At 40.0% G+C, this 27,623-nt stretch overlaps 1 long non-coding RNA gene across 2 annotated transcripts; it reads left to right on the forward strand.

Moving 5' to 3' along the window:
• On the forward strand, window positions 1-27,618 carry LOC106732616 (uncharacterized). Of its 2 annotated transcripts, none has more exons than XR_016349139.1 (5): window positions 1-257; window positions 5,018-5,135; window positions 21,076-21,197; window positions 22,481-22,673; window positions 22,871-27,618. It is a non-coding gene; the product is annotated as an uncharacterized LOC106732616 (long non-coding RNA). The 2 variants fall into 2 exon arrangements; XR_012902569.2 differs by having other exon boundaries at window positions 24,078-27,618.
• The last annotated feature ends 5 nt before the right edge of the window (window positions 27,619-27,623 follow it).

A 27,623-nucleotide genomic window follows, 5' to 3' on the forward strand; every position in this document is an offset into this window, starting at 1 on the left:
ATATGTGCTGCCCATCCCTTTGTGCATGTGGAGTATCTGCACAACTCAAGAATGGCCCAGCTGCAGAGGTTGTTATTAAAATACCCTCTCTCCTCAAACTCTGCACAAGACCCAATAGAAGGCTACAAAGGGAGGTTAGGAAGCACTGCCATCTGGCCACCCCTCCTCTCCCTTGGGAGCACCTGAGGAGAAGATATCCCTGAGAGTCCAGCAAAATATCCCCTTTGGCAAATGTGAGGTGGGAGCTGCATTTCCAGGTAATTTCATAATAATTTCATTTGATGACCAATTCATGAATTTTATGGCCCAAGAGACCACTATGATTGTCTAGTCCAGCAATTCCCAAACTGTGGGCAGGACTCCAAAGTGGGTCACAGCTCCATTTTAATGGGATTGCCATGGCTAGGGCTGGCATTAGACTTGCTGGGGCTAAAGGCCAAACCCCAAGCCCTACTGACCAAGGGCTTCAGGCTTAGGCTTGCACTTCAGCCCTGGGCAATGGGGCTCAAGTTACAAGCCTCCTGCACAGGGTTGAATTCCTTGGGCATCCTCTTTGGCCCATCTAGGGCGGTGAGGCTCAGGCAAGCTCAGGCTTCAGTTCTGCACCATGGGGTTGTGTAGTAATTTTTGTTATTAGAAAGGGGTCATAGTGCGATGAAGTTTGAAGACTGGGGATCTAGTTTGACCTTCATATTACCTTGTCCAGTAATTCCTGCATCAAGCCCACAACTTCTGACTGAGTTATACCATAGTCTTTGGAAATATAGCCAGTTTTTTTAAGACTCCAAAGACTGAAGAATCTATACCACCTGTAGGTATGTTGTTCTTATAGCTAATTGCCCTCACTTTAAAATGTGCACCTTATTTCTAATGTGAATTTATTCAACTTCATCTTCCAGCCACTTTTCAGTAGATTAAAGATCCCTCTATCAGCAATCTTTTCACCCTAAAGGTAATTATTGACAACAATTAAGTCACAACTTAAATTTCTTTTGGATCAACAGATCAAGCTTCTTAAGTCTCTTACTCTAAGATAGACATTACAGAGTTCAGATAATTCTTGTATCTCTTTTTGAAACCTTTCCAGTTTTATCTGCCTGAGCACTTTTCACCAAGAAAGTCCCTTAGTTCTCTTTACTATAACTGTAGATTTATGGTGAATCACCCTTAGATAGTTCAGGCCTCTGTTCTTGTTATTCCTAGGAAGTAAAAAGTGATTTTTCTTGCAATTTTATGTTTAGTTCCAGATTACTGACATGGGAAATTTCTTTCTTTCTAATTGATTGTATTAATAGCATACTGGGTCAAATTATATTCTCAGTTATATAGCAGCATAAATCTGGAGACCCACCACTCAAGGCAGCATTCTAAATTCTGCCAGTTCTACAGGCTCTTTGAATGTGAGATATATACAAGTGCTGTCTGTTATGCTCCAACATCATAGTAAGCAGTTCAATAAATATGAGAATCAGCTGCAATAAAACTCACAAGTTATTCTACAGTTACAAAAATTTAATTAAGAACATTTTGTGAAGTGGGTTTATTGTATTGGTTGCTCACAAAGTATCTCAGTGATGTTTCCAGGATATATCTTCAGAGTTGGCCTTGGGAATGGTGTGACAAAATAACCCAAACTATGCTTTCTAACCTAAAATGACCAGCCCTTTTGTAAGGCTTAAATTCCAGTTTCTATTAATAGTCTCTGTGACATGGTGCTGTCACAGGTGACGCTTAAGGGTGATTCCTGGGTGCTGACAAGGTCACAGCCACCCTCCTTTTTGCTCTCTGGGGCTTGTCGCTGCTTTGTTCTTCTGGGCCAGCCAAGGCACAGAGCTGAGAATCAGGGTCCACCCCCCCCTCCCTTCGAGAAGCAATGCAGACACCGAATCTCTTCAGGGCCAAGAAAAATGCAGCTTTGGCCCCAGCTTCCTGGGATACCACTCCCCAAATGGGATCAGAACTCCAAATGAATAATTTAGGTAAGCCTCCTTTAATAATGAAAGGGGGAATGTACACATTGATTCCTTCCTCAGGTAATAATTATTTACACTGGGCTTGATAGAAAATAAAAGTGATTATATTAAGAACAAGCAGTAGGATTTAAGTGGTAATAAGTGACAACAGGCAGAGCAAAGTAGACTATAAACTCACAATAACAGAAAACAATTAGCTACTTCTACGCTAAAACTTCAGTACAAAATTATTACAAACTCACCCTAAAGCAGTTTCTTTCTTGGCCACGCCTTCCAAACCAAGGAAGTCTCCTTTTCCTGGGGGTCTCTGGTTTCTTCACAGGTGTGCCACACCAGCAAGCCAAAAGACAAAATACTCCTACTTTCCTATTTTTTTTAAAGATTCCCTTAGTGCATGGGAAGTCACCTCTCAACCACTGCTAAGACTTAAAGACAAAAGGCTATTTCCATGGCTACCTCCAGACTGCATCCCTCTGTTGGGATGCAAATAAAGCAAGTGCAAATGAGCCTGGGATTTAAATATTCCGGGCTTCATTTGCATACTCACGTTCCAGCGCTGTGCCGATCACACGCCATTTTGAAAGTGAAAGTGCTGTGTAACCGCAGTTCTGCCAATAGCGGGGAGCTTTTTCGACAGATCCTGTAGTCCATTTTTTGAGGTGTACAGGATCTGTTGAAAAAGCTCTCCACTGTTGGCAGAACCGCAGCTACACAGCACTTTCACTTTTGAAATGGCGTGTGATCGGCACAGCGCCGGAACAAGGCTTAAAGGATCTGCCGACGAAGGGTTCTGGGGTTGGCAGATCCCTGTCTAGACTGCCATGCTGTGCCAACAATCAGCTGATCGGCACAGCGCTGCAGCCATTTTTATTTAAATGAAGCGGCGATTATTTAAATCACAGCTTCATTTCCCTTTGCTGTCCTGCCTAATCTACATGGCTCCATCAATGGAGCCATATAATTTAGATACACCCTGAGTGTCTGGCTGGTGCCCTGAAGCATGAGATCTCACAGACTTTATTAAAAAATCCTTTACTCCCTTTTTTTAAAATGCCCAAACTTTTGTGAAATCCTAGTATTCTTGGGTTCAATGATATCTCATGACAATGATTCCCACAGCATACTTGTGTGTTGCTTAACATATGTCCTCCTATCAGTTATACATTTTCTGTCTTTGGATTTCAATGACTGCCCCATTTTAAATAAAGGAGTAGCTGATTGACTTTCCTTATACCATTTGATTTTCCTTATGCCATTCATTTTTATGCCATTATCCTGTCCATTTTATTTGCTTCCTCTGTAAACAAAACTTTGCAAGTATTTTATGTTTCCTTCATCATGCCAAAATCTTTCCATGGTGCTGAGCATTTTCACCACCCATTTCTGAACCTTCTATTCATGCTATATATTGGTTGACATACGGTGCTCAGTACTGGACAAGTGTTCAGGTTCAAAGTATTACATGGAGTCACGTAATGGTATTGTATCTTAAGTAATAACTTCCACCCCATTTCTAACACATACTATTATTTTGATTTACTTCAGTCCCTCAGGGCCCACCTAGATGATTTTTCAATGGTGTTTATAATTACAACCAATTTTTTCCTTATGGAAATTAGGCTTACTGATCAGTATACTTTAGCTACTTAATTAACTTCTGATAACACATAGGACAGGCATGTAAGAATCACTATAGAACTGGTCATTTGCACTGTTAATTCATTTTTGCTGTATTTATGGTTTTTGAAACATCTGTGAAAAATCATGACTAAAGTGGTAAAATTTTGCAGATATCCAGCTTGCTACTAGCTAGACCTTCCTCTTCTGTATCTGCCTATTCTTCCCTCCTTTCTAAAAGGCCAGTTAACACCTGTCTGTTGTATCTGCCCAGTTTTTTGCTAGGTTTCAGGAACACATTGCAAACTTGTCCCTTTCTTTCATGCCCTCCCCTACCTTCAAAGCCACTCTCCATCCCTTCTCTCCAGAATATCCATCTACTAAGCATCATTATTCAGCTATTTTTATTGTTTATAGCACCAAGAACATACCCATTATGGAGGAAGTTGCTTCTAAGCTTCCATCATGTACATTTCCATATCTGCTTTTTATATTCTAAAAATGGTTTCTCAACCTTGATATCATGAACAAGTCTTGGGGAGCACTTTACCAAAATAATACCTGTATAAATAAAGATTACATCATAACAAAATCTGCTAATATGCACAGTGGCAGGCTGAAAATTAAAACAAAAACAAAAACAAAAACCAGAATGAGTACATCCTACTGCTGATCCACATTGAGTCTTATAGCTGCTACTAAAAACGTAATTAAAAATTTTTAAATTAGAAAAATAATCCACACGAAGGAGATTTTCCCACTTATTTCAAAGAGAAGCTATTTTTAAAGACAATAGACTTCCTACAACCAGCTATACATAAGGGGGCTTATTCCTATGGACATCATTCATAACTTTTAGCTAGCAACACAAACTTCATACCTTGAAATCTATTTTGACATTATGGGTGAATTCTGGACCTCTCTAAAAATCAACAGAAGTTTTGGCATAGGCTTCAACGAGCTGGGATTTCACCCTAAATGTTTCTCTGTGTGCCTTCTGGAAACAGGGGCATGTTAATAATATGGAATGTGTTTGACGAGAAGAGTAAAATTAGAATATCCTGCTATACCTTGATTACACAACTGCTGATGTTGAGGGGCTACACATACAAAAAAGGCTTTATAAAATTAGCTGCTAACCTCCAGCAGCAATCAATTATGTTCTTAATTCTCAAGGATTAAGCATAACAGTGCCCCTGGATAATGAGAGAGAGATTAAGAGAAAGAAGAAAATGAGATAGATGATATCTCCTGGGTCTGAAAAAGAATATATATTAAGGTGCCTTTTCTACAAAAGATAATATTTATGCTTAAATTATATTGAGATGAGCGTTTAAAAATTTTGCATGATATTTTGTTCTGGTTATTGCTAACTCTATTTTCTTGACTCCTTGTTGATTATCACATTGTTCCTGTTTTATTTTTAGAATGAAGATGATGATAGACAACACTTGCTTTACATAATGGAAAAAATAAAAAAGGCCTGATTTTCTTTTATACTAAGACTCCTTCACACCATATTGGTAATATAAGAAAAGTTTTCAGGTGAACCTTACAATTCTTCTACACCGTGAAAGTGGTGAAATACAGAAAAAATAGGATTTTAATAAATAATAAGGAAAGAAAAATTATAGGCCCAGATCCTTAGCTGGGGTAAATCGGTATAGCTCTATTGATTTTAACAGATATAGGACAATTTATACTAGCTGACAATCTGGCACTGCATGTTTTGGTTCCATTATTTTCTTCTAATTATTTTAATATTAATTTTTCTAAGTTGTTAACAGAGTGACAGATAGATATGAAATTGATCCTGATTTATGTATTTTAACTTCGGTGAGGGAAAAATGGGTTAATTATACAAAATATGCGTAACTGTTTTTCTGATCTAGAAACAATGGGGCTGTGTCTACACTGGCAAGATTTTGTGCAAAAGCAGCTACTTTTGCGCAAAATCTTGCTGCCTGTCTACACTGGCTGCGAGTATTTGTGCAAGAACACTGATGTTCTACTGTATGAAATCAGTGCTTCTTGCGCAAATACTCTGTTGCTCCCTCTCAGGGATAAGTCCTCTTGCGCAACTGTTCTTGCGCAAGAGGCCAGTATAGATAGGTAACATCAATTTCTTGTGCAAGAAAGCCCGATGGCTAAAATGGTCATGAGAGCTTTCTTGCGCAAGAGAGCATCTACTCTGGCACAGATACTTTGCGCAAAAGCAAATGTTTTGCTCAAAGGCACATGCCAGTATAGATGCTCTCTTGTGCAAATACTTTTCCGTTAAATGTATTTTCACAAAATCATGCCAGTGTAGACGCAGCCCGGGAGTTTTTCCTGAATAATGATGGTAGGATAGGGAACTTCTTTGGGTATCTCCAGCCACAAGTGTCTTTTTAGTAAAAAAATTAAGCATGGGTTCTGAGCTTAGTTATGTGTCTATACATGGTTTTATTTTATTTCTGAAGAGCAAAACACTGCAGAAGTGTACTATGTTATGTCCCTTTTGTCCTGTGTAAAAAATCATTAGACAAAAACATTTTGTTTCCCCTTCATCACAAAATGTGAAATCTCCCCACTATGTAGCATTCACTCCTATGCAAAGCGCCAATACAAAGGAATATGCATCTGCAATGGGATCATAGCATGTCATAAATAACCTGCAATGGGATACATTTTAATCCTATGTGTACAAACATATAGACAGCATCATGAGTTGACATAATTTAAGTGATAACAATTCTCAGGGAACAAACATGAAAGTTATCAGTGGCTGTGTCTACACTGCACCCCTTTTCCGGAAAAGGGATGCAGATTAGACACATCGGAATAGCAAAATCTGTGGGGGTATGTCTACACTACCCCGCTAGTTCGAACTAGCGGGGTAATGTATGCATACCGCACTTGCTAATGAAGCCCGGGATTTGAATTTCCCGGGCTTCATTAGCATAAGCGGGAGCGGCCATTTTTAAATCCCCGCTGCTTCGAACCCCGTGTAGCGCGGCTACACGGGGCTCGAACTAGGTAGTTCGGACTAGGGTGCCTATTCCGAACTACCGGTACACCTCGTTTCACGAGGAGTACCGGTAGTTCGGAATAGGACCCTAGTCCGAACTACCTAGTTCGAGCCCCGTGTAGCCGCGCTACACGGGGTTCGAAGCAGCGGGGATTTAAAAATGGCCGCTCCCCGTTTATGCTAATGAAGCCCGGGAAATTCAAATCCCGGGCTTCATTAGCAAGTCGGTATGCATACATTACCCCGCTAGTTCGAACTAGCGGGGTAGTGTAGACATACCCTGGGGGATTTAAGTAGGAATAAGAGATCCTCCACAAAAGGGCTTATTTTCCGGAGAATCACGTCTAGACTGGCAGTTTTCTCCGGCTTATCCCCAAGCCGGAAAAAAGCGGCAGCCATGTAAATGCAAATGCCGCGTGGGATATTTGAATCCCCCGCGGATTTTGCTATTCCGAAGTCTACATTAGCATCCCTTTTCCAGAAAGGGGTGCCAATGTAGACACAGCCAGTGAGTCTAGAAACAAATGGGTCCAATTCTTTGAAGTGTTTAATTTTGTTAATTATTTTCAATACCCTGAATTCTGCACCACCCTAAAGAAAACCCTTCTATGCAAGATTCAGAACTCTCTGAAGTATATGATGCCTAGTAGCTAGTTATGATACAGTTAAAGGATTTTATTAACCAACCATCCTTAATCTAAAAATATAAGTAAATAAATTATTCTGCATAGTATGTTCTTTCTGGTACATGGTATATGTTCATCATTCATTAAAAGAAAAATGTGCAGGATATGTTGTCTACAAATAAAATATTTTAAAAAAATTAGTAGAAAATTCTATGAGTCCACAGTTATAAATAAACCAAAAGCAGAAATAATGACCTTTCTGTCCTGTAGTATTGAAAACAGTTGTTAAAATGACATGGTTAAGTGTTAAAGGAAATGCCAGCCAGAGTCAATTCCAGAATAGTTTCTTATGCTCTCAGGAATGTAAAATCCATTTAGTCTGTGCAAGTGGAAAATAAGATCATTTTTAACACATGAATTTTAAAGGAAAAGCAAATAAATCTAGCTTGTCTAAACAAAATCTTAGTCAAGTCTCTCAGTCTTTCAGTATAATATATTTCTTTTCTAGCAATGCAATGTTTGAAGGGAAGTACACTTTAAATAGACTGAGTTTGCAACTCGGATATAACTCACACTCTCAATCTACAGAAATAATGCCAGAGAAGAACTAGAATTAATTTCAGTCTTTTAAGAACTTTAGATGTTTGATATTCCAAAAGAAATGTTCTGACATCACTGTTAGCCTATGTTTCTTTTATCTGTTACCTATCATTAACTTTAAATTTTGCATTTAGTAAGTTACTTTCATTTTAGAGTATGATATGGGTAGTTTTCACCCATTATTTAAATACAACAGTCACCGGAGAGGGTTATTCTTATACTTATTCTGAATCGGACAAACTGCACAACAGTTTTTGGAGAAAGGAAGTGAAGAGTAACAATAAGGAAAATTCAGGTAGTTGGAATGTAGGTATCCAAGCTGATATTTGGCCAAAATACTGGTGTAAACACTATGAGCGCCAAGCCTTAGTTTTGCTTCTCTTCTGAAAGAGGCTCTTCCAAAGGCATATCATCCAGAATTTGATAGTAGGGCATTGGGTCAGTGTTGACCAATGGAGCAATAGTGCTATATTCTGAATCTTCATTGTCACTTCCTGCGGCACCTAGTTATTCTCTAAAGGACTCCCATCCAAGTCCTGACCAGACATTATCTAGTTTAGGTTGAGAAATAATAGCTCAAGGGATGAAGGTTATAATTACATAGATAGTTTACCGCTATCTTTTCAGCAGTTAAACATACACTGTTAAAAGAAGGCCTACATTTCCCTTACTTATGTTTTATCAGCCTATTATAATGGCTCAACCAAACCCAAACCTTGCTTTAAGTAAGGACAAGAGGAAGCTGAATATCAAATTTGGTGTCCTAGCTCTTACTGTTTAGGTAGGAGGAGTCCTTAGATAATCATACTCACAGATGGACAGACAGACAGATGCACATTTCTAAAATATATTGTAAAGATTCTAATACCAGGGTCTAGCAGAAATGCTTTTACATAGCAAATGTTTCTTCCTTAGAACAACATTCAGTCTGTCACAGCTGAAGCCCTGTTAACCAAGTATTCCCAAGATGGGTGTTCTTCTTTCAAATTTTTAAGGAAACCCCCAATAGTAACTAAATATGACTTTCTTGGTGCACCTGAGTGACCTATGCATTTTATACATTATTTTATTCATAATTTAAACAGCACTAAGGCAATTGTAATCATAACACAGTAATATGAACTGACCAAATAGCTGTTAAAATAAACAGCATTCATCCCATATGAGTAAGTGGTTTAAAAAATATGATTAAAATTATGAGCCTGATGGTACAACCCTTACATTGATAGTTCTTAGTCACATGAGAAGGACTATTGGACACTAACTTCACAGTAATATAACAGAGATAACAGTATGGCACATCTTATAGAACGGTAGAAGAAAGATTAATTGTAATGTTAATTTTAATGTGCTGCCACTGTAAGGCCCTCTTCTAAAAAAAGACACATTGGTCATCTGTGTATTTACTATATGTGGCTAATCAAGAAAAAAACATCTCTTTGAGTAACAGAAAGGGCTAGGAGGTAGAGGGCTCACCCTATCTTGAGTGCCCATCTGGCCAAAGACATGTGTCCACAAGCTCCCACTCCTTCTCCTGGCTCTGGGAGTGGATGCTGTCCCAGATTCCTCTTCTTCTAGCTTGCCTAGGACCATGCTTCTTCTTGCCCCCTTTAATAGCTACTGTAAGGTAATGCCTTGGACCAAACATTGGTCCAATAGAAGATATTACGTCACCCACCATGTCTCTCTAATATTTTGAGACCAACATAGCTACAACATGTCTAGATTATGTTATTTGGGTGCTTTCTGCCTAATAATATTCTATCAATATAGGCCTACCCGTTCCTCTGAGTCCCAGTTCAGGGACCATGTAAATAGCAATTGTCTGCTGAGTGACCGGTCCTTAAGGTTTCACTGCAACTTGATCCCTGGGCCACTTCCCCCTAGGTCTGCACCATCCCTGCCCTCACCTCAAGGCTTTTTCTCAGATTTTCAACAGCACTCTGTCCAGGATTCTGCAACTTTTCCTACCCACAACCTCTGATCTTCATTTGCCAGCCCTGGGCTTCAGTCAGATCTGCAATCTGTTCTCCACACTGACCTGTCCAAGGTATTGCCACTTTCTCAGTCAGTCTCTGGGTCTACCTAGCTTGAACTTCAAAGAGGAATGACTAGCTCTGGCCCAGCAGCTTCTTTATACTGGCTTACTGGGCTTTGATTGGTTACAGTGGAAGGAGCCACCCTAGCTCACCTGGAGGACTTCTCCTCTGCTCTTTTTTCTAAGGCCACAAGCTTCCAGCAGGGGGCTTCGGGGCCTAGTCCACCCCATCACAAAGTGTCAGTTGAAAGCTGAGGTTTTTGCTTGTGTACTGGATGTGGTTATGCTTGAAGAAATAGAATTCTGTTGGAGGCAGGAATTGGATACTGGATTACTGTGAGGATTCATTTTTTATAAATTACTAATTTAAACATTATAAATTAAAGAGTTCTGAGCTTTTCTTTTTGTTATACATATTTACAAAAACCACAATAGATTCCAAACCATTGGTGAACCTGAAACACAAGAATGAAGAAGCTTGTAACAGGCTGTAAATAAGGCAGGACAAGTAGGGCAGCTGCCCAGGGCACAAAGCCAGTGGGACAGAAAAATGGGGAGGAAAAATTATGTAAAAAATATGTAGGTGGCACAAATATGCTTGCTCACCTTAAACACTAAAATGTCTACTTATGGCTCTGAACAAAGATAGAAAAATACTTGTCCATTGACTTGTTTAAAATTGCCAGAATTGGTCAAATATCATTTCTATAATATTAAAGAGACTTGGGGTGGGAGTAAGGTAATATCTTAGACCCAATGTCAGTCCTATAAAAGATATTACATCATCCACCATGTTTCTATAACATCTTGGGACACAGCTAAGTCATTCGAACACAGGAATGGGCAATATAACAGTGACAATTCACCAAGGTTAGCTCTTGTTGGGCCACTGCCACTATATTTACCTGTCCCTCTGCAGGTACAGTCAATCGCAGCTCCCACTGGCTGGGAATGGTGATCCAGGTAAATCCAGGTGAGGCGCAGGTAAATACAATGATGTGGGGGCCCACCAGGGGATAACCCTGGCAGATGGGATCCAGCCTGCAGGCCAGTATTTGTCCACCCCTGTTCTAACAGGTGAGGCAACGAGTTGAGTCATATCTATGAGACCAATGAGGCAGATGAATTAGTACCAGGAAACTAGCTATTACAGGAACCAGAGGCTCCGAATTCCCCTCTAGTCAGGGGATGCTCGACCCTTCCCCCACCACAGGACATCCCTCCACTCTGTCTCTTTTCCCAAACCTCTGCCCCTGCCTTGCATCTTTTCTGCCTCCTTCCTCAAGTGTGCCTTATCCCAGCTCATTCTACTCCCTCTGGAGCCACCTGAACAAAATGAATCATCTGTTCATGGAGCTCTGGAAGTTCAGGGAGGGAGGGGGATGGGTCACCACTAGAAGTGTGGAGCGGGACAGAGTTTGGGAGCTTGTCTGCCAGTGGGTGCTCAGCATCGACTAATTTTTTGTCACCTCTGACAGGAACTGTGCAATTTCAAAACTCTAAAAGGTTTTACAGCTAAATTTTCAGAGGGTCCTTCATCTGAAACCTATTTTTGCTCTGTCAGTTTTGGCTCCAAACACCATGCACATGCTTAATTTTGCATATGCATAATTTCATTGAAGTCACAAAGGTTTTGGAACATGAGAACAGCTAAATATAAATCCTCACATAGCACATGCTTGAATTTCTGTGTGTGAGTACTCCCATTTACTTAATTAAGTGAAAATGTACATGTGATTGGGGCCATATTGCTTAGGAAAGTTTATGCTTTGCTCTGCTCTGTTCATGTTCTGGAATATATCTGAATAATTACTACTGACTGGTCAACTCTTTGAATGTTGATGTTCTATGTCTACAAGCTGTCAACACTGCATTTTAAAACAGAAGCAAAGACACAGAGCCTATCACTTAAACAGTGTACAAGATCTGTTTTTAAATACAAATATTTAGTGCATCATCCCTTTAGCTGACAATAGCATTGGCTAGTGGTGGATATAAAGTTAGTTACAAGTGCAGGTATCTGGGGGATCGGGTACTATATATGGCTCAGATTTTCATCCTCTCCTAATTCACGAGTACTTATAAACACTTTGTAATTATTTTGTTTTCTCAAAAGTAAAAAAAAAAAGAAAGAAATCAAACACTTTCCAATCATTGCAAGTGGCAAGTTTTCTGTCTTCGGGAATTATTTTTGGCATCTCAAGATTTTTCAGTGTTAGAGTATGACTACATTTTCACCCTCTTTTGAGAAAGGGATGCAATTGAAGATATTTGAAATTGCAAATTAAGCTGGGATTTAAATATCCTGTGCTTCATTTCATATTCGCATTATGGTGCTATTTCAAAATAGCACTATTTTGAAATAACAGACGGTGTTAAGATGAAGTTATTTCTAGAGAAAACCCTTCCTTCGAAATAACTGGTAAACCTCATTATATGAGGAATAAGGATTATTTCGAGAGAAGGGTTTTCTCTCGAAATAACCACGTCTTAATAGTGTCTGTTATGTCAAAATAACGCTATTTCAAAATAGCGCCATAACTTGAATATGCAAATGAAACACAGGATATTTAAATCCCGGCTTCATTTGCAATTTCAAATGTCTTCCTTTGCATCCCTCTCTTGAAAGAGGGTGCAAGTGTAGATATACCCTTAGAGATTAAGTAGCTTTGTATTCACATTTCAGGAGGACACTTGAAGGTTTTTGCATATTGGTAGAAAGATTCTGGAATGGAAAAATTTTGTACATGTGGGTAATGAAAGATTTTTTTACATTGCATAAGCCACAGATTACTTGATTTGTATCTGGTAGTTAATTGCCAAGGTTTTAGAAGGAAATCGGGCAAAGAATTTTGGACGTCCTAGAAGAACTATAAATCATTTATTATAAAACGATCAAATAGATTGGCACGCATTATTGCAACAGGAACAGCAAAAATACTGTAGGGAACTTACTGAAGAAATGCGAGGGCAGATCCACTCCCTATCAAAATCAATGGGAACTTTGCCATTAGCTTCACTGGGAGCAGGTTTGTTCAGTAGTAAGTTCAATCAGCAAAAAGAGAAAAGAAAGGAATCATTTTTACACTTCAAGTTAAAGTAAATTCTGGTAATAAAAATTCACAGAACACATCCATGTAAGTTAGGTCCAGTGGTTGTGTTCATTTGGCAGGCCTAGGACAAAATAAGTTATCCTGAGTAATTCACAAGTGTAGCATGTGAGGAGTTCATTATAAAGTATTTGTAAATAGTGGATATTTGAACTAGAGTCCACATCTAATAAAGATGAGCTAATATTTTTGTGTCACAATGAACTTTAAAACATCATGTGTGAATGAAAACAAATCATTTGAGGAATTGTCTCTTTCATGGAATTCTACAGTGCCCACTCTTATGTATCTAACTTAATTTTATAAGGCTTCCATTTTTTGAAGAAGTTGTTTGAAACATGATCAAAAGTTCAACTGTTGACTCTTACAGTGTTATCACAGGGACTACCTAGCCAGTTCAGTGTCCTGCCTCATTTCCCTGAGAGCCAACAAAATTGTCCATCCCTTCCATCACAGCCTAGACCTGTAGCCATGTCACATACCCTAAAAGGAACAATGTCCCTCTTAGATTATATCTACACAGCAAAGAAAATGCTATGGCTGGCCCCTCCAGCTGGATAGGCTTGGGCTGCAGTGGTTTTGTTCCTGTATAGACTTCCAGGCTTGGGCTAGAGGCCAGGGGTTGGGAGCTGTGGGGATGTAAGAGGTAACAACCCCTTTCCATGTTTTCTATCCCCTTCTTCCAGGGCTACCACACAGCACTGACTATTCTCCAAGGGTATATTTACACTACAAAGTTAATTCAAACTAACAGACGTTAGTTCGAATTAACTTTGATAGGCGCTACACAAGCGCTCCGCTAGTTCGAACTTAATTCGAACTAGCGGAGAGCTTAGTTCGAACTAGGTAAACCTCATTCTACGAGGACTAAGCCTAGTTCGAACTTACTAGTTCAAATTAAGGGGTGTGTAGCCCCTTAATTCGAACTATTGGGAGGCTAGCCCTCCCCAGCTTTCCCTGGTGGCCACTCTGGGCACCACCAGGCAAACTCTATTGCCCCCCTCCCAGCCCCAGACCCCTTACAGGGGCACGGGCTGGCGACGGTGCCCATGCCAGGTGCAAGGCTGCCAGCACCCAGCCAGCAGACCCTGCACCCGCCTGGTCTAGTGCAGACATCGTGGACCTCGTCCCCGACCTCCGCACTAGGCACAGGAAAGTGGCCATCTAGGGCAGGAGAGCTGCCAGCCTGGCCACCCAGGAGCAGGTGTGCATGAAAATCAAGGTGGTCCACTGAGACCCCCGACCCTGAGCCCTGAGCTTACAATGGCCGTACTGGGTCAGACCAAAGGTCCATCTAGCTCAGTAGCCTGTCTGCCGACAGCGGCCAACCCTAGGGACCCTGGAGGGGATGGACCGAAGACAGTGACCAAGCCATTTGTCTCGTGCCATCCCTCTCCAGCCTTCCACAAACTTTGGGCAGGGACACCACTCCTACCCCCTGGCTAATACCACTCCATGGACCCAACCTCCATCACTTTATCTCACTTCTCTTTAAACTCTGTTCTAGTTCTAGCCTTCACAGCCTCCTGCAGCAAGGAGTTCCATAGGTTGACTATTTGCTTTGTGAAGAACAACTTTCTGTTACTAGTTTCAAGCCTGCTACCCATTCCTTTCCTTTGGTGTCCTCTAGTCCTTCTATTGTGGGAACTAATGAAGAACTTTTCTTGATGCACACTCTGCACCCCACTCATGCTTTTATAGACCTCTATCATATCCCCCTTCCATCTCCTCTTTTCCAAGCTGAGAAGTCCCAGTCTCTTTAGCCTCTCTTCATATGGGACCTGTTCCAAACCCCTCATCATTGTAGTTGCCCTCCCCTCTCCCACCCTCTCTCTTCCCCTCTCCCACCTCCTTTTCCCAGTCTCCCCCACTTTTGTTCAATAAAGACAGACTCTATTTTTGAGCACAATTGTCCTTTATTTAGTACATCAGGAAGGGGGGCTAGAGATGGGTAAGTGGAAGGAGGTGAGGGAGAAATGGGGTACGAGCCCCCGATGGGGAGGACTGGGCTGGCTCTGCGGGCTTCTGGGGGTGGAAGCTCTCCTGCAGCCCCCCAATTGCCTCCTCTCCTCAGATGGCAGCCTGCGGCAAGTGCAGCCGGGCTGATGGCCGAGTGCTGTGATGTGCCCAGTGTGGGTACTCTGGGCAATCCAAGCCAGGACTGCTTTGCAAGCAAGGCACCCCTGAGAACTGTCTGTCCGGGGTGGGGGTTGGGTCCCTTTAAGCACAGCCCTCGGCTAGCCTGAGACAGCAGCTCCACTCTCTAAGTCCTCATCTGATGCCCTGCCGGCACTGCTTCCGGCCATCCTTAACCCCGGTTCAGGGTCCACTTAATGTTGACATGCTAGTTCGAATTAGCAAAACACTAATTCAAACTAGTTTTTTAGTCTGGATCCGTTAGTTCGAATTAGCTTAGTTCGAATTAACTAATTCGAACTAAGCTAGTTCGAATTAGCGCTGTAGTGTAGACATACCCCAAGTTTCTTACAATGCTTCTGCTGTAACTTTCCCCTCAGGTCTTCTGCAACTAAGCTCCCAGTAGCATCCCAGGTCCCAAGCCTCCCATATCCTACCTCAGCTGAGCTCCTCCAGAATCACATTTTTTCCTGGTTTTGGCCTGCTCCAGCTGTACTATATTTTGCCCCTTTTCTAGGGACTGCCACACAAATGATTTGTTTGGTAGAGTTTGGTAGATCCCTGTCCTCTTTTGTTTTACTTCTTCAGTTTTTTTCTTAACCACTTCTACCCTCTAGCAGCTCCCAACTTCTGCTCTCAAAGTGTGGCAGGGGGGACTCACACAGCAATTCCCAGTGAACTGCCACTCGTGCCTTCCTTCTTCTGCTGATACCTTCTGTGCTTCCTCCCCCTGAACTTCTGCCGAGGCCCCATTGGAAGGCAGTTTGTTCAATACAGCTGAACTGGACTATTTCCCTTCTAAATAGGAAAGTCTCTTTGTGACAAATACATATATTTCTATGTCAGTTATTTCATAGAAAATATAAAATAAAGGACTGTGATCATGCTAGGTATACCAAGACTCAGCTAATATGGAAGCCTGCTGAACTAGGCTGGAGAATGTGCCCTTAAAACTTTTGTCTTAAAGGAAACAGCATTTTTTCTAGTTTCTAAAGTCGGTACTACATTCACTGTTATATAAAATCACTTAGAAACACAAAACTGTGTCCAATTTCTTAATTATTTTTCATCCATTGAACACCTCCATGTTTGTTTCCTATAGCTTCTGAGAACATTCTCTTTTTTTAAATAAAAAGCACTGATATATTTGACATGAAATCCCCTACTCCATCATCACTGTGAAGTAAGAGAGGCAGGGGGTAGTATGTTAAGAGATGTGAGTTGGCAAAGATGAGAATTATGAAGACTCTAGAAGCTTAAGCCAAAAAGCCTAACATGGATGTGGTGGTAACATGGCAAGCAAGTAAAGGGATGCACAGAAAGGAGGGTGATTTGGACAAAGTGACCAACAAGGAAAATAATCTTAGCAGCTGTGTTCCGTGTTGACCATAAGGGTGTTAAGGAGGCACAAGAAAGGTAGGTGACAGTAAAGAAAAGTCGGTGCTACCAACCAGAGTTGAACTTTAAATTACATTATTAGTAGAACATTTGCTTAGGTATAATGGGGCAAATTAATTTCTGATGCAGTTCCATAAATCAATGGAGCTGCAGCATGCAGCTAAATTTAGCGTACTTTACTGTCCATTATCATCATTTTGTGATATTTATTTTTTCATATAATAACATTAACTTTCTCTTAAGTTTAAATTATTCTATGATAACAGACAAGAAACACTTGTTCTTTCTCATAATAAAAGTTGGCCTACTAAACTTTATAGATTGAGAATTATTTGCCTCTTTTACACCTGGATTTCTTTGTGTACATCAGCTAATGTTTCATATGCAAGATTTCCTGGGAATCAAAGTTGCAAAAATATTATATTGGTACAGTTTCTCAGGATAACCTATAAAATCCTAGTAACTTATTATTAAAATAGTATTTGTTACACTTTCAATAAATGAGCACATAGAACTATGATGGTTGATAAGATGGGTGTATCTAGACTACATGGCTCCGTCGATGGACTGTACTTGAATTATTATTATAAACTAGCCAATTAGCCCATCATAAGACAGGATTTTCAGGTCTCTCCTCCACATCAGTCTTCTCTCCTGAGCCTCCAGTCTCTCGTTCCGTCTCTCTCTCCTACTCCTACTTCCTCCCCCCCCAGCTCTCCTCCACCTCCTGCCTATCTCTCTGTCTCTCTTTCACTTCTCCTCCTCCTCCTGCACCTCACTCGGGGGACCGCGGTGCCCAAATGGCCATTTGGGCTCCGCACTCCCCGTGCTGCATGGGGGGGTGCAGAGCTCAAACGGTCACTTATGCCACTTGCTCCCATGCGGTGGCCTGGCTGAGCAGCGCAGAAGTCAGACGAGAGCCACTGCGGGATGCAAAGGGGGGTGGGGCGATGATGTTCATGGCCAGGGGGCGGGGCCTGGAGCCGCTGTCATGCCGCATGTCACCACCCCGCCCCCTCTTCCCCTCCCACTGTGGTGCTCGGCTGACTTCTGAGCTGCTCAGCCAGGCTGCCGTGGGGGAGCAATTGGTGCAAGCGGCCGTTTGGGTCCTGCTCTCCCCATGCAGCATGGGCCGCCCAGAGGGAACAGCCAGCATTTCAGCAACAGTGCCGCCCAGAGGGAAAGAGCCAGCATTTCAGGCAACAGCGCCCCTCAGAGGGAACAGCCAGCATTTCGGTGTTACAGACTCACAGACACTGGGCTACTATATATATGATATTGAATAAATACTATGTATTATAAAACATAACAAAGAAGGCAGATGTTTTTGTCTTTTGTAATATAGAAGAATTTCTATCAAGCAAACTGCAAAGCTCTCTACCAACTGCTCCTGGTCTTGAAGGAACCTGCTTCGCTTTCTCTGTTCGGATTCCTCTTGGAACACTGGTGCTCACCATCTGCAAGAAAGATGTCTTTCTACTTTGAGTCATGGCCCCACTATCCTTAGCCCTGCTCTCCCATTCCTAAGAATCTAAATTTTCTGGCTGTCTATAGCCCCTCAAGAATGTTACAGATGAATTAATGGTTGCTTGATTGTGCCTAAAGAAGTTAAATTATTTATTTATGGGCTGTATTTCAATTTCTATTTATAATACATCAAAAGGGCCCCCACTCTGTGGCATCGAGTCCCTGGCTTTCTGTTAGGTAGATGGCTGGTTTGGTTAACCTTTTTTAACTCTTCAGATTATTACATAGAAGGTAATAGTGAACCAGAAATTTACTACACAGACAAGAGTAAATCTGAACATGAGCAACATCCCTTCTAGCTCTCATCTTGTTTCAGCTTCTCCCAGCTGAGTTGTCTTCCTGATGGCAACACAACTTACATTTATCTGTGCCCCTTGTTAAAGGAAGGGATGTTCCAAGAACTCTTTGCCCTTTGGCACATTAGAATCTTCCACTTGGGGCTGTTTGTGTTAAGTTTACCAGTGTGTGGCTAATTTAATAAAGAAAGAATTAATAAAACATAAAAAATTGAATCAAAATTAAAATGGCTTGCTTAACATCTCTGGATTGGACTTCCATATTCAAAACTAGATATGGCATTTTCAGTTTATTAGCCTACATCTCTTGAAAACAATCCCCGCTTTGACTCCTATTGTCAAGTTGACATATTCATTTGCTATATCAGCTTTTCATTGTTGTCCAGAGCTCTCCCTAGTGCCTCCAGGATCTATTTCTTAATTCCATTCAATCAGACTGGAAAGCCAGATATACCTTCCCTGATCCAAGGCAGCTACTCCTGCTCTCTAAACCAGTTTTTTCATAGTTATATGAGCACTCACATAGATGTTGAGTGTTTAATGATCACCTTTCTATGGGTTAGATAACTCGGATATCATCTCTCATACATAGGCTATCTGAGTATATCTAGATTTGGTCAGGCCTCTTCTAAAACCCCTCTAAGCATTTTTTCTCTTGTCAAAATATGAATTTTGAACGGGCCCCAGGTCTCCATCACGTTGGACAACTGAAAAGGGATTTCTACAATAGTATTAGCTTTCCCACATAGAGTATGATATGTTCATTTCTCTCTCTCAACCAGCTCTCACAATTTCTGAATTTCCATCCTGGGCAGACACATCATATTCCTCTCTTGTTCTACACAGTGTCAAGCATACTATTGATGGTCTATAAATAATTGATCATCACTGACTACTAAGTTATTCAAACATTTCACATGTCTTCTCATAACATAACATAAGAACATAAGAACATAAGAACGGCCGTACTGGGTCAGACCAAAGGTCCATCTAGCCCAGTATCCTGTCTACCGACAGTGGCCAGCACCAGGTACCCCAGAGAGGGTTGACCGAAGACAATGATCAAGCGATTTGTCTCCTGCCATCCCTCTCCAGCCTCTGACAAACAGAGGCCAAGGACACCATTTTATCCCCTGGCTAAAATTTAATCCCCTTTCTCACCTTTGTTTGCCTCTTTAATCAACTGTTGTGTATTATGTATAGCATAGATTGGGATCTCTTTAAGGCAGGGATTGTTCTCAGATTAGCTGTTTTTACAGTGCTGAGCAAAATGGCTTCCTAGGTATTACAAATACCTATATATATAAGAAAACTATATATTATTAGCAACTATATATTGTTGAGAGTGTATCTGTCTGCTTAAGCAAGAACTCCTCCTAAACTGCAAGAGCTAGAACCACCAAATTCAGTATTCATTTCCCTTTAAGTTATTATAACTTAAAGCAAGGTAAAGGTTAGGTTGTACCAGAAAAATGGGATGTGCCTGGAATGGGATTGTGTCTCATAAAACCAAACATAAAAAGGACAAAATCACCAAATCAAGTACAGTCCTCAACACTGAATGAGTCAGTAATTAGAAATAAAGACTGCTGTGTTTGTGATGACCAGGAGAACCATATGGTGACTTGCCTGCTTGGTGTAAAGGTTGCAGATCTCTTGAGATATCTAGATATACTTATGTGTAGTTCTGGGGAGGAGCAGGTGGTCGTGGTATATGTAGGTGCCAATGACATAGGGAAGGGTAGGAGAGAGGTTCTTGAGGCCAAATTTAGGCTGCTAGGAAAGAGACTGAAATCCAGGACCTCTATGGTAGCATTCTCTGAAATGCTTCCAGTTCCATGTGCAGGGCCATGTAGGCAGGCAGAACTTCTGAGTCTTAATGCGTGGATGAGATGATGGTGTAGAAAGGAGGGGTTTAGATTTATTAGGAAGTAGGGACATTTTTGGGATAAGGGGAGTCTATACAGGAAGGATGGGCTCCACCTAAACCAAAATGCAACCTTATTGCTGGCACTTAACATTAAAAAGATCATAGAGCAGTTTTTTAAACTAAGAGCTGGGGGAAAGCTGATGGGTGTGGAGAAGCACATGGAATGGACAGAGACATCTCTTAGGGGAGGTTGTATAAATAGAGATTATCTATGTTCTAGTCAGGAGGAGAGGATGGAAGATGATAAAATACGGGTAAAATCAGATGAGAATGATCAAATGAAAAAGAGTGTAACACTTCAGGAAATGGCAGACAGATAAATATTGACAATTTTTGAAGTGCTTATACACAAATGCTAGAAGTGTAAAAAGATGGGTGAACTAGAGTGCTCATATTAAAGGAGGATATTGGTACAATAGGCATCACAAAAATTTGGTAGAATGAGGGCAATCATTGGTACACATTCATACCAAGGTACAAAATGTTACTGGAAACCAAGGTGACTATAGCCTTTATTTTGTTAATACATAGCAAGTGATAAGAGTTTGTAGGGATGAAGGAAAAAAATAGATTTGATGGAATTTTTAAGACCTGACATGACAAAACTCTGGCTGGGGAGATTTAGTAGGGCTGGTCCAGCTTTAGGAAGAGGGTTGGACTTGATGACCTCCTGAGGTCTCTTCCAACCCTGATTCTATGGTTCTATGAATGCCCATCTAAAAAACATTAAAAAAAATTAAATGGAAAAATGTTAACAATCTCTTTCTTAAATAAATCCGAAATAAAAATTAACTTATAAAATCTCTCTATATAGAGAAAAAAGATTTCCTGATGGACAACAGAATGTTCTTGCTGGACAACAGAATGATGACATCATGTCAGCAGCATCAACAGGCTCTCTTAACAAAACAATAGCAGCCAGAGAGAGGGGAGAAGGTGAGTGTAGCAAGCAGAGGGTATTGACCCCTTGTAAGTCTGTATTTTTGAAAAATACAGTAATTTAAATAAAGTGTGTACATTTTTCTTTTGTTTTATAAAAAGCCCTTAGTAAGAACTGAGCAATGCCAAGTAAATGTGCAAGTTATTAATAATATTGGCTTCATCTAAATTAAATAAAAATAATGTAATTAAAATTTCAACTTTTAGACAAGGCCCCCCATGTATGTCACAGTAATCTTAATCTATACTCTGAATTCTTTAGTATTCCAATGCAGCAAAGTAGAGATTCTGTAGCAGTTTCAAATACATGTTAAAATGACATTTTGATTGACTTAAACATGAAAAAATACAATAATTATAGTAAGCATTGTGCTCTTTGAATTAAAATTGAATTTATTTTACAACACTGTTCAAACTGCTGCATAATACTTTTCTGAGAACATAGAGTACACAAGGACATAGTGCCTTCTACTACACATTAACACAGTAGTAAATCTACTTAATGCTCTGACATCTGGAGACAGTCAGTATTCTCATACTGCTCATACATTAAATGCAGAAAAAGATAAGAAGCAGGTGGTTTTGTATGTTATGCCACACCATTTCTTTAATAGCCCTAAGTGAACAGCATTTTTCCCTTCAACTTAATTTATTAAAATGTTAGTGGTGTTTTAAATATGTTCCATAGGTTAACTATTTGGGGCCAGATTCTCAGTTCAATGGAGCTACACCAATGTATTCCTGCTAAGAACTGGGCCCTAAAGCTCATGTACCTGATAGTACTTTCAAAATACGAATATATTCAGCCGAAGAGGAATGCCTTTTCCTCAGGTTCACTCAGAAAGGAAGAACATGCCCTTCAGGTTTTCAATTAGCCACATTCCTTTCTTATTTAGTACTGTAGATTTTTGAAGAAAATCTTCATAGGTTCCCAAGGTCAGAAGGGAACATTGTGATCATCTCATATGACTTCCTGTGTAACACAGGATTCAGAGCTTCCCTGAAAAAATTCCTGGGGCATATCATTTAGAAAAATATCCAATATTGGCCACTGATGGAGAATCCATGACACTTGGTAAGTTATTCCAATGGTCTTGATACCGTCATGGTTAAAAAAAATGTGTCTTATTTCCAGACTGAATTTGTCTTCCTTCAACTTCTAGTTATTGATCATGTTACACCTTTCTCTGCAAGACTGCAGAGTCCATAGTTAAATATTTGTTTTCTATGTAGGTACTTATAGCCCTTAGTCATGTCACTCTTCTCCTTCTCTTTGTTAGGCTAAATTTATTGAGCATTCTTCACTGAAAGTTATGTTTTCAACATGCTTCTTAAAGTGTTCAAGCATCCCAGGATCACAATAGTCTTTTTGGCCACAGCATCACACTTGGAGCTCAAGATCAGCTTCATTATTCACCAAGAGTTCCAAATCTTTTTCAGAGTCACTGCTTTCCAGGATAGAGACTCCATCCTGTAAGTATGGCCTGTACTGTTTGTTCCTAGGTTTACATGTAGCCATATTAAACCACATATTGTTTGCTTCATCCCAGTGTACCAAGTGCCCAGATTGCTCTATATCAGTGACCTGTCCTCTTTATTATTTATTACTCCCCCACCAATTTTTGTGTCATCTATGATTTTATCAATGATGATTTTATGTTTTCTTTCAGGTCATTGATAAAAAAATTCAATAGTATAGGACCAAGAACTGATCCTTGGGGAAATCCATTGGAAACACATCTGCACAATAATAACTCTTTTATTTTGAGACCTATCAGTTAGTCTGCTTTTAATCCATTTAAAGTGCACCATGTTAATTTTATATTCTGTTTTTTTTTAAATCAAAATGTGTTGGGCACCAAATCATGCACTTTGTACAGAAGGCTAAATATATTCAATCAACATGATTACCTTTAGCAACCAAAATTTTGATGTCATCAAAATATTTCAAATTAGTTGCACAGGTTCTATTTTCCATGAACCCATGTTGGTAGGCATTAATTATGTTACAATTCTTAAATGTTTTGTTATCTGAGTCCTATCTTAGCATATCACTATCTTAGCCAGGAACAATGTATGACTGACATGTTTATAATTACCTAAATCATCTAATTTCCTGTTTTTAAATATTAGTACAATATAACATTTCTTCCAGCATTCTGGAATTATCACAGTGTTCTCAAACTTTTTTGAAAACCAATGTTAACAGATCAATGAACTCCTAAGGCAGCTCTTTTAAAAATCTCCACGATATAGTGGAGTTATATAATTTGCCTTTTCCTCACATACGGAAGAGAAAAATTATTAAATATTTCTTCACTATTATTGATAATTGTACCATTTCCACTGAGTAATGGACCAGTACCATTGTTTAAAAAAGAACCAATAGTATTTGTGCTCTTAATATACTTTAAAAACACCTTTTTACTATCCTTAACACTATTGGCTATAGATTTGTTTGTGTTCCTTTGCCCCTCTTACTCATTTTCTACAATTCCTAGTGTGTTACACCCCCACCCCCATGCCTTATGAAAATTGGCTGGTGAATATGAATATTCATAATCTGAAGATGCTTTAAACAAAATATGTGATGTTACCTATCAATTTTAATGTTACAATTTGATGACTCTGCATATCCTATTTTTGTGCATGTATCATTCTTGTTTGTGAAGTTAGAAATATGAAGTGTGAATCTGCTTATAGTTTTAAATGTGCTAATAGGAACCACTGTTGGTGCCCCAGAAGCCTACTGGCTTGGTGATCAACTCAACAACCTGTAAACACCCTTGTTTGTCCTGTAAGTCCAGAAAACAGTCGGTTGAGGAAGAAGTGTGACTTGGTACTGTAATTCATTTTGAACCTAGTGTTTTTCCACAGGAGGGAAGATGTCAAACAAAAGAATCCCATCCTGGGGGAAAGTCTTTTTAAGCAATGGAAAGCTATCAGCTCTTTGTCTTTGGTGGCCTTGGAAAATGCTTGACATACCCTAAGAAAAACAAAAGAACTTTAATGGGCTACAGTGGAGACCCAAGTAAGGGTAAAAGATCATCTCTGACTTGAAGTGTTTGCCTGAAATAAAAACGGCTTTTTATGTTAAGAATTTGCATGTAATAAGTTTCTTAGTGTATAAGAACTTGCTGTGAATTATCTAATCATTTTAATTTAGTCACTTACTTTGATCCATCTGTTTTCAATTGCAACCACTTAAATCCTATCATCTGTACTTAGTAAACAAAAGTAAGTTTTATTATCAGGCCTAATGTACATAATTTTTACCTAGGGGAAGCAACCACTGTATATATCTCTCTTTCATTGATAAAGAAGACAACCATTCTCATAAGCTTTCCATGTGTAAAACTTTTCCATGAAGAAAGATTTATTTGAGCTTTTTATCCCTTTTGTGGATGATTTTTTCAATGTTGAACCCTTAAACTGCATCCTCCCAGAGCTGAAGTGGTTCAGTGTCTGCATTGCTTTGCAGAGAAAGGGCAGTTACCTCAACTCTGTGCATTGTCTGGCATAGCAGGATAGGGTGGTGGGGAGCCCCAGGGTATGTCTAGACTACATGGCTCAGTCAACGGAGCCATGTAGATGAGTTTATTAGACAGCAAAATGAAGTGGCGATTTAAATGATCGCCGCTTTATTTACATCAAAATGGCCACCGCGCTGTGCCAACGATCAGCTGATTGGCACAGCGGGGCAGTCTAGACGTGCCGCGGTAGACAAGGGAAGCCTTTGTCGACCACTCCGGTATGCCTCGTGAAACTATTTGTTGTTTTTTATATTCTTAAAGATAGGCTAGAGGGCTGTAATTTCTGCTTGATGTAATGATGTATTGTATATTTTTCACTAATTCCTCTAGAAAGGCATTCTAATAATAACCAGAAGCATATACTGTAAAATGTTATACAATTGTATGTATATTATTTATTAAATGAATATTTAGGTGACAAAATCACTCTCTTATATTTTACATTACTAATTTTAACATGGTTTCAGCAATATGCACATTATAAATTGAGTGATATGACAAATTTTGGATTTTCAGTTACTATGGTCGTGCTGTGCAGCAAAGAACATGGCAGATAGCCTCAAGCCAAGTCTCAGCAACTATAGTAATCATTCCTGGGGTACTCAGGATCTTCTTAAGTGTTAACTATTGGGCTTTCCTTCACTGGGCTGGTGTGGCTATTAAAGTACTCTAGGCAGACAGATGTTCTCTATGAGAAACCTAATTCCTGAGTATACTCTTTGTCTCTGTTCCTGGAATGACTACTGCATCTAGTTCTTTATATGCAGCTGTGTAATAATTAGTTCCAGGCCTCGTATAGCTTTGTGTGTGTGTGTGTGTGTGTGTGTGTGTGTGTGTGTGTGTGTGTTTGTGTATTTAAATGTTAAATGGCAGAATTGCTAATAGATCTGAAAATATCTTCTAGGTAATATCTTATGGGTAAAGAAGGAAACAATCATCTACCTTTAAGCTTTTTGCAATGCAAATTGTCTTTTAGAGGGTTCATGACTATCATTAATTTGTCTGTTTCTTTTCTTCCATGGAGTTCTCTGCCACTTCTATTTTCTGTTCTACAACAAAATTGTTATTTCCATGGCACTTTCCCAGCTGACTGAGTGTGGATTGAACCACACCCTAGAAGGGCCCCATCCTCTGATTTCTAATAGCATATTCCCTTTCCTCCTCCTCTTCTAAGTCCTCCACCTTAAAAATATTTCATTCAGATTCCAGAGATACCAGTGTGCCAGCTGCTCCTACCAGAGCACTGAGAAAGCCACGTACTAGTTACTCCTTAGTATGGACACTTGACTAAGGTTCCTTGGTTTTACTCTGAGGATACGTCTACGCTACAGGACAAAATAGAATTATGATACACAACTTCAGCTACATTAATTGCATAACTGAAGTCAAAGTAGGTTAACTCAACTTTTGGCACTGTCTTCACTGCAGGAAGTTGAAAGAAGAACACTCTTCCTTCAGCTTCCCTTATTCCTTTTGAAAGCAGGTTTATTGGTTGATGTGTCTTAACTAGACTGCTAATTTCAACCCTAGAAGTTAGACAGCAGCATCTTTGATCTTCCTCTATAGTCCAGACGTACCCTGATCTCTCTTTGGAGAGACTGAAATGGGGAGAGGGAAAGAATTGCTTACTTTCCTTTGCTTCTAGGCTCTTTCTTGCAGTCTCCTACCACCTGGGGACAGCTAACCTGTCACAGATTTACATCTGGATTTGGAATCAATGCTCTCTGTTTTTTCCAAACAGCTCAGTAGCTGCTTGTTGCAAGAGAGTGGGCATTTTCTTTTAATGGTGATCTTTTCCACAGAGGTCAATAACTCCCCAGAATACTCATTTACCTAACATTTTTACTGTTACATAAGCCCCTGAACATCACTGAATCAAATTTAATTTCCAGGCACACACTCTCTAGACTTCACAAAAATTAATACACTCTCTCACTGGGCCAGATACAGCCACATTTACTCCAGCTGAATAATAATCTCTTCTGTGGATTGTCTCATTATATGTTGTTTGAGGTGGGTAAGGATGACAGAATTGGGCCCCAATCTTTGATGCCGCTTGGGATAAATTGACGCCTCACTGAAATATCAGGAGGAGGAAGCTTGGTACACAGTCAGAACATTAATGTAAACTCTCAGTTACATTAGAGTAAATGTAGAAGAATTCTACTAGCTTAAGTGATTTTAAATATAGATGACTAAAAGCAGACCCCAAATTGTATTTGTGCTGAAGAGTAATTAGAGAGACCAGGTGGGTGAGGTGATATCTTTTGGACCACTTCTGTCAATAAAAAGGTACAAGCTTTTGAGCTTAGAGAGAGCTCTTTTTCAGGCCTGTGCAAGCCTGAGAGCTTCTCTCTCTCAGACAACAGAAGTTGGTCTAAAAAAAATATTACCTCAATCACTTGGTCTTTTTAAGAACTTGGGACCAACATGGCTACTATAATATTTCATTGAAGGGGCACTAGGGCTATGTCTAAACTGCAAGCCTCTTTCGAAAGAGAGCGTCTAGACTGCACGCGGAATTTCGAAAAAGCAAGCCGCTTTTTCGAAAGAAAGCACCCAGTGAGTCTGGATGCTCTCTTTCTAAAAAGCCTGTTTGCTATCAAGAACGCCTTCTTTCGAAAGAGCACTTTCGAAAGAAGGCGTTCTTCCTCATGGAATTAGGTTTACCACCGTCGAAAGAAAAGCCGCATTCTTTCGATTTAATTTCGAAAGAACGCGGCTGCAGTCTAGACGCAGGTGAAGTGTTTTCGGGAAAAGGCTACTTTTCCCGAAAAAACCTCTGAGTCTGGACACAGCCTAGGTAAAACACACAAGGTGTATCTTTGTAGATGACTTGATCATCATTTGTCAGTATGCGGACTTTCAGACTACACTGTTGGCACATAAC

This window comes from Pelodiscus sinensis, chromosome 3 (assembly GCF_052426305.1).
Source record: "Pelodiscus sinensis isolate ZL-2025 chromosome 3, ASM5242630v1, whole genome shotgun sequence".
NCBI classification, from domain to species: domain Eukaryota; kingdom Metazoa; phylum Chordata; order Testudines; family Trionychidae; genus Pelodiscus; species Pelodiscus sinensis.